Source organism: Peromyscus leucopus, chromosome 9 (genome assembly GCF_004664715.2).
Source record: "Peromyscus leucopus breed LL Stock chromosome 9, UCI_PerLeu_2.1, whole genome shotgun sequence".
In the NCBI taxonomy this organism is placed as follows: Eukaryota; Metazoa; Chordata; class Mammalia; order Rodentia; family Cricetidae; genus Peromyscus; species Peromyscus leucopus.
In genome coordinates this window covers 109623320-109630100 of record NC_051070.1, presented here as the reverse complement: position 1 = coordinate 109630100, position 6781 = coordinate 109623320, and positions in this window count along the sequence as shown.

The following is a 6781-nucleotide window of genomic DNA, read 5'->3' as shown; positions in this document are numbered from 1 at the left end:
GGGAGTTGGTGTTGTGATTCCACGGGGCCAGTCCTGGGGGCCTTATGGTCCCAACCTGAATATTCTGCCTCATAGAACATTAGGATCTTCCACAACTGGCCCTCAGCAGCCTGGGGCCAAGGAAACCCATAGAAAGTTTTCAGCCCTATCTTTGTCAAAGGAATATAAAACCAGCCATTCAAAATGTCAGTGCAGCACCAAGTGAGGGCCCCAGAACTGAAGAGTGTTCTCCAGAGAGAGCAGGGTTCTGGTTACTTTGTGGTTGCCTGGACCATGAAAACCAGTTTTGACTGAAAAAGAGTCCACCGGGTTGCATAGCTGTGTGGTTAATTTTTTTTTTTTTTTTGAGACAATGTGAATTAATGCCTTTTCATCCCAGAGAGGGCACCAATGACAGATCAAAGAAAGAATTCCATCCTAGTCTGCTGCTGGACGATGAGCTTTTAGCTGCTCACAGAAACTGGACAGGAGGTGTGACGTTGTTGGAGCTGCGTGCACACACAGGAGACTTTCCTGAGGGTCAAAGCTTAATTCTTCATTTTATTTTTGTCTCTGTTGGATGTCCTTTTTTTTTTCCTTTTTGTCTTACATTTTTTTCCCTTAATCCCGTTTATTACATCTAAAACAAAGATTTCTATACAAGAAAAGATTACCTCATAACCACAAGTTAAATATTTCCCCAAAACAAATTAAAACCTTTACATAAGAAGAAATCACACTATGATCACAAGTTACATGTTTTTCCTTAGAAGTCCACAAGTAGTTAAACATTTTTCTTTGTATTAATTTTCCCACCATAACATCTTCACCCCAAAACAGTATTTTATTACTGATTAACAAAGTTTTAAGCAAGCTAATCCAGTTCCTTTTGTGCGGCAGGCAGCTGTTCGTGGTTTCTCTGTAGCAGATTTATATTCTTTTTTAAAGATTCATTTATTTATTATTTATACAGTGTTCTACCTGCATGTATGCCTGCAGGAAGAGAGTGTCAGATCTCATTACAGATGGTTGTGAACCACCATGTGGTTGCTGGGAATTGAACTCAGAACCTCTAGAAGAACAGCCAATACTCTTAACCTCTGAGCCATCTCTCCAGCCCCTTAATTTCTATTCTTAATTCTACTCTAGAGAAACTTTAAATGAGTGGTCAGTTAACCATCTGTTTTTCTTTATACACAATAGGATCATTTAATTTCCTCTTACAACTTTGTTTTTTCAAGGTGCATATCAAGGCCTGTGACTAATTCTGTAAGTTACATGACCAAGGAACTCAGGTCTGACCTTGGGTGTAGGGACATAATTGTTTTCTTTGATCATCTGCCTGTTTTCCACAGGCAGAATTCATGGGTCTGTAATGCATGAAACGTTCTTGTTCTTATTTCTCATCTTCTGCAAATCTCACGTCTAACAAAGGGGAAGGTGACGTCTAGCCTATGATTGCCATGTTTGTGTCTCTAGTGGAGCAAATCGGCAGAACAACCCAAGTCGTGTCCCTAATCATCTTTACTAACTGTCCTAACCACCGTGTCTTTTAGGCTAAGTCAGAAAGTCCAGTTAAGTCACAGGTCTAACTAATCATCACTGCTCTCATAAAAATCCTCTTCCTTATGATCCGCAAGTAAACTGCCCAGTGAGGAGTGGGCTTTTCCCGAGAAACATCACACTGCGTTAGATACAGCGGGAGCCCTCCACAGAGTAACCACGCCATGCCAAACACAGCGGGGGCACGGAAGCAGCCGGAAGCACAGCAGGAGCAGGGCCATTCTGGCGACAATCCCCGTGCCCCCGGGTTTTGCCGCTCCAGGATTTAGCTTTGCTGTTCGGTGAATTGAACTCCATAAGCTCCATTGCTGACCGCAGCTCCTCTGCCATGGCCACCGACACTAGTCCAGCTGGTAAACCAATGTGTTTATGAATACCTACAAGAGGAGCGCGGACGAGGGGTGACCTACAGGAGCGCGGACGCGGGGTGACCTACAGGAGCGCGGACGAGGGGTGACCTACAGGAGCGCGGACGAGGGGTGACCTACAGGAGCACGGACGCGGGGTGACCTACAGGAGCAGGGACAAGGGGTGACCTACAGGAGCGCGGACGAGGGGTGACCTACAGGAGCGCGGACGAGGGGTGACCTACAGGAGCGCGGACGAGGGGTGATGACCTACAGGAGCGCGGACGAGGGGTGACCTACAGGAGCAGAAGTGACGCTTCTTCACAGTGACATCACTGGGAAGCCCACCCATCATGGATGGTCACTCAGTGTTGCATCCCTGGAGGCCAGAGAGCTGGCTCGATAGCTAAGAGCAATTGCTGCTCTTTCTGAGGCCTGGAGTTCGGTTCTCAGCTCCCCACCCTCCAACAAATAAAAAGTCATAAGGGGCTGGAGAGCTGGCTCCGCAGTGAAGAGCATTGGCTGTCCTTCCAGAGGACCTGGATTGGATTTCTGTCACTCACATGATGACTCGGAACTGTCTGTAACTCCATTTCCTGTAGACCTGGTGACCTCTTCCGGACTCTATGCAAGTGCCACACAGATATACATGCAGGCAAAACACCCATACACACAAAATAAAATAAATTAAAATTTAAAAATAAATAAAAAATAAAATAATGAACTCTTTTCAAAAGTAAGAGAGCCGGGCGGTGGTGGCGCACGCCTTTAATCCCAGCACTCGGGAGGCAGAGACAGGCGGATTTCTGTGAGTTCGAGGCCAGCCTGGTCTCCAAAGCGAGTTCCAGGAAAGGCGCAAAGCTACACAGAGAAACCCTGTCTCGAAAAAAAAAAAAACCAAAAAAAAAAAACCAAAAAAAAAAAAAAAAAAAAATCAAAAGTAAGAGAAAGAGCCAGGTGTGATGGCACCCACCTTTAACTCCATACTCAGAGGCAGAGGCAGGCAGATCTCTAACAGTTCAGGGCCAGACCAGTCTGCATGTGGAGTTCCAAGTTAGCAAGGTCTACATAGAAGAAAGAAAAAAAAGAAAAGAAAAAAAAAAAAAAACCGGGTGGTGGTGGCACACACCTTTAATCCCAGCACTCGGGAGGCAGAGCCAGGGGGATCTTGAACTCCTCCCTCCTCTCTTATCCCTTCTCCCTCCTCCCTTGCCCCCCTCTTCCCTCCTCCCTTACACCTCCTCCCTCTTCCCCCTCCTCCCTTCTCCCTTCCTCCCGTCTCCCTTTTCTTTTCTCTTCTCCCTCCTCCTTCCTCCCTCCCCCCTCCAGGGAAGAATGTTTCCCTTCTGAGGAAATACCTACACGCACACGCACACGCTAGTCCAACTCCCAGACTTTCTCATTTTGGAGGCCGTCCCCAATGGGGTTTGCCTTAGTTTGGTCTTTACACCTAGGTTCAGGTACAGACCTATCTACCCAATGCCTGGTTAAAAAACCAAACAACAACAACAACAACAACAACAATAACAACACTACCACTGGAAGAAGGCAGTGATGAGGCCTAGGCCCAAGAGGCAAGCAAGGGCTGCTTCCAGAAACCTCTCCTCTGAGGGTGATGGGGCTCTCTTAAGTCTTATGTTGTTGAGAGCCTCCTCTCCTGAGCATGCACCCTGGAGATTTTACCCAAAATGTTTTTAAGTTTGTATTATACTGCAGGGCATGGCTGTGCACATCTTTAATCCCAGCACTCGGCAGGCAGAGGCAGACAGATCTCTTTGAGTTCAAGGCCAGTTTGTTCTATATAGCAAGTTCCAGGCCAGCCAGGGCTACATAGAGAAACCCCACCTTAAAAACAAATACAAACAAACAACAACAAAACAAAAACAGCCTTTGTATGAGAGTTTCATATCTGTGGACTCAACCAGCCATGGGTTGACACTTCTCCAGAGAAGGTGCGCCTGTGCTGAGCAGATGTGGATTTCTCCTTGGTACCATTCCTCGGACAGTACAGTACGATGACTTCGCACAACACTGTATTGGCTGTTAGAAGAGCTTCGCAGACGATTTAAAGAGGTCAAGAGGATGCGAACAGGCTCTATTGAACACTACGCTGTTTTAGATATGGAACTTAAACATCTATGGATTTTTTTGTATCCTTGAGGGTCTTGAAACCAATTCTCTATAGAAACCAAGGGACAACTGGACTCTACCTACTTCTAGGAAAAAAGGGGGGGCATGATCTGTGACTTACAGATAGATATTGAAAGGAGAATAAAACCATGAGTATTCGTGTTAGAGCAAGAGAAGGACAGTATGATCAGACGCCAAAGTAGAGGGAGCTGCAGAAGCAGCTGAGCACAAAGCTTGGCTCTAAACATGGCAGCCAGGATGAAACACAAAGCAAGCTAGCCCACTTGCTTGCTGGGGGAAGCCAACCAGGTTTTTTCATCAGAAAAGTATTCTGTGCCAGCTCTTGAGCTATGGAAGGTGCTGGCTGACGAGTCTTTCAGTAAGAGTGAGCCATCAGGCCAGTGGGTGAATTTCTGGCAGGCTTGCCCAATGTGGAAGAACACACTCACCTTGCACTGTTTCTCCTCCAAAGCAGCCCACGGCAGGGGCTTGGGTTGGGCAGGCTTACCTGGGTCTAGTCCCACAGCAAGTCCGCCTTTCTAGGACACAGCCTCCTGGGCCTGGTCCAGGAGCTGCCGAGTGTGGCAGCTGTGGTGTCGTAGGCGGCTGCCACACCTGTGGTGTCTGCCACACCTGTGGTGTCTGCCACACCTGAGGTGTCTGCCACACCTGTGGTGTCTGCCACACCTATGGCGGCCGCCAGTACCTGCAGGAGCTGCACCACCAAGGGCCGTGATCACACCGGGCACCGTCTTAGTTCCGTCCCCCATTGCTGTGACAAAATACTCTGATAAAGCAACTTAAGGGGTAAAGGTGTCCGTGATGATTTGACTCACAAAATCCCTCACTGTGGGGAGGCTGAGGTGGCAGGTGCTAGACTCGGCTAGTCACACTGAAATGGCTAAGGTGATGTCATCTTTTTCTGGCTTTATTTTGTGTCTTAGCTTTCCACCCCCACCCCCACCCCCCTCATACATCCAACAGCCACATCTGCCTTGGCAACACTTTGGGGACTGTCTGTGACCCTGACCATGGTCCAGATGTATTAACCGGAATAACTGATATTTGAACAAGCTAACACGTTAACATAACTAAGAGGAAGTGTAAATCAGAAGTAATTGTCATGTGATGTCTGAAAAGCACTGCTAAGCTCTGCAAAAAGGGAGATGTTGCTTTGACCACCCCCTCCCCAACACTGATGTAACTGTGGTTATTTGTTTTTTAAAACGCCATACCCTGAGTTTCAGTACCGAGAGATGTTGAGGCATGAGCCCGCTCTTGGACTTCGGCTGATTAAATGACTTACATTCTTTTAGTTGGCTTAATTAGCATGACTGTCTGCTCGCATGGGTTTTTTCAACATCACTTCCACACTATAGAGCAGAGAACAATAAATTGATGCCTTCACACCAGGGCTTGCCTGCCTCCTGCTCTCCTTTTCAGCCCAGAGCCCAGCCCAAGACATGCTGTTGCCTACATCATGCATCCAGGGTGAGTCTTCCCACTTTGATTCAACCAATGAAGAAAACCACTCACCGGCTGACCAACCCTAAACAAGTCCCCACGGAGACGCCCTTCACAAGTGATTCTGATTGTGTCGTGAGGGGACAAAGCTGAGTGTGACAGGAAGGCTTCCCAGAGGTGGTTTTGAAGGAAGCAGGGCCAGGATGCCCATGTGGAGGGAGCAGCAGGAGCCGAGGCCTAGAGATGGGACAATGCACTGAATTCTGGGAAAGAGAAAGAAAGGTCCTGCAGACCGGGAGAGAAAGGACCAGGTCAACCCAGGCAGCACATCCTTCCCCTGGAGCAAGCAAGGCCTCTGTGCTGATGTCTGGCTCTTGGCAAGAACAGGGGAGCCAGAGTGCTGTGGGAGGAGCCAGAGGACACAGCCTGCCCAGTTGCAGCCTGCATGGAGGTGCCTGTATCTGGAGGGAGGGACAGGATTTGGGCTGGGTAATTTCTCCAGCCTTCTTCCCACATTCACCCTGGATCAGGGGAAGGCCTTCAGTTTGAGGGCCATGTCCCTCCTGTGCCCTCTCTCTAGAGTGGTAATGATGACTCCCGGCCAGTGTGAGCACTGCAATGTCATCCTCTGACCCCAGCAGCAGAGAGTGTCTGTGGGTCCTCTGTAGTGAGAGGTATGACAATTCTTGTGACCCATAGCCACAGGCCACCATCTACACACACACACACACACACACACACACACACACACGCACGCACGCACGCACGCACGCACGCACGCACGCACGCACGCACACTCTGCATTCAAAATACTCCCCATTTAATTCCTAACACTAGCCTTATTGTGTGTGCCCTCTGATTGGCCATCTAGAGGTTACCCACTGCTTCCTTCTCCAGGATCCTCTGCCCAGCATCCCTTGGCCCTCAGTCAGAGACAGCTGAGGAGGCAAAGGACCCAGGCAGGATGTCAGGATCACCTGACAGTTAGAAGCAGCCTGTGTGTCTGGAAAGTAAATGATGAAGAGAAACACCTGATGTATGTATGCCCAGAAAGTAGAGAGGATAGAAGAGCGCCTTTTGTCCCCGGAGCCACGGAGGGGGGTGTCCTAGTGTAGGGATTTAGGTAGAGGAAGCATCTGCAAAGCTCCATAGGAGTTCAAGCACTCCGGCTGGAGATGCCTTCGAGTCCCTCTCTAGGAACCTCTCTCTTCCTCCCTAGCCCACCCCAGGTTCATTGGAAGAGAGAAAGTGGCCACCACGAGGTGACTGGAGGGTCCCAGCAAGGCCTGGCCCCACTG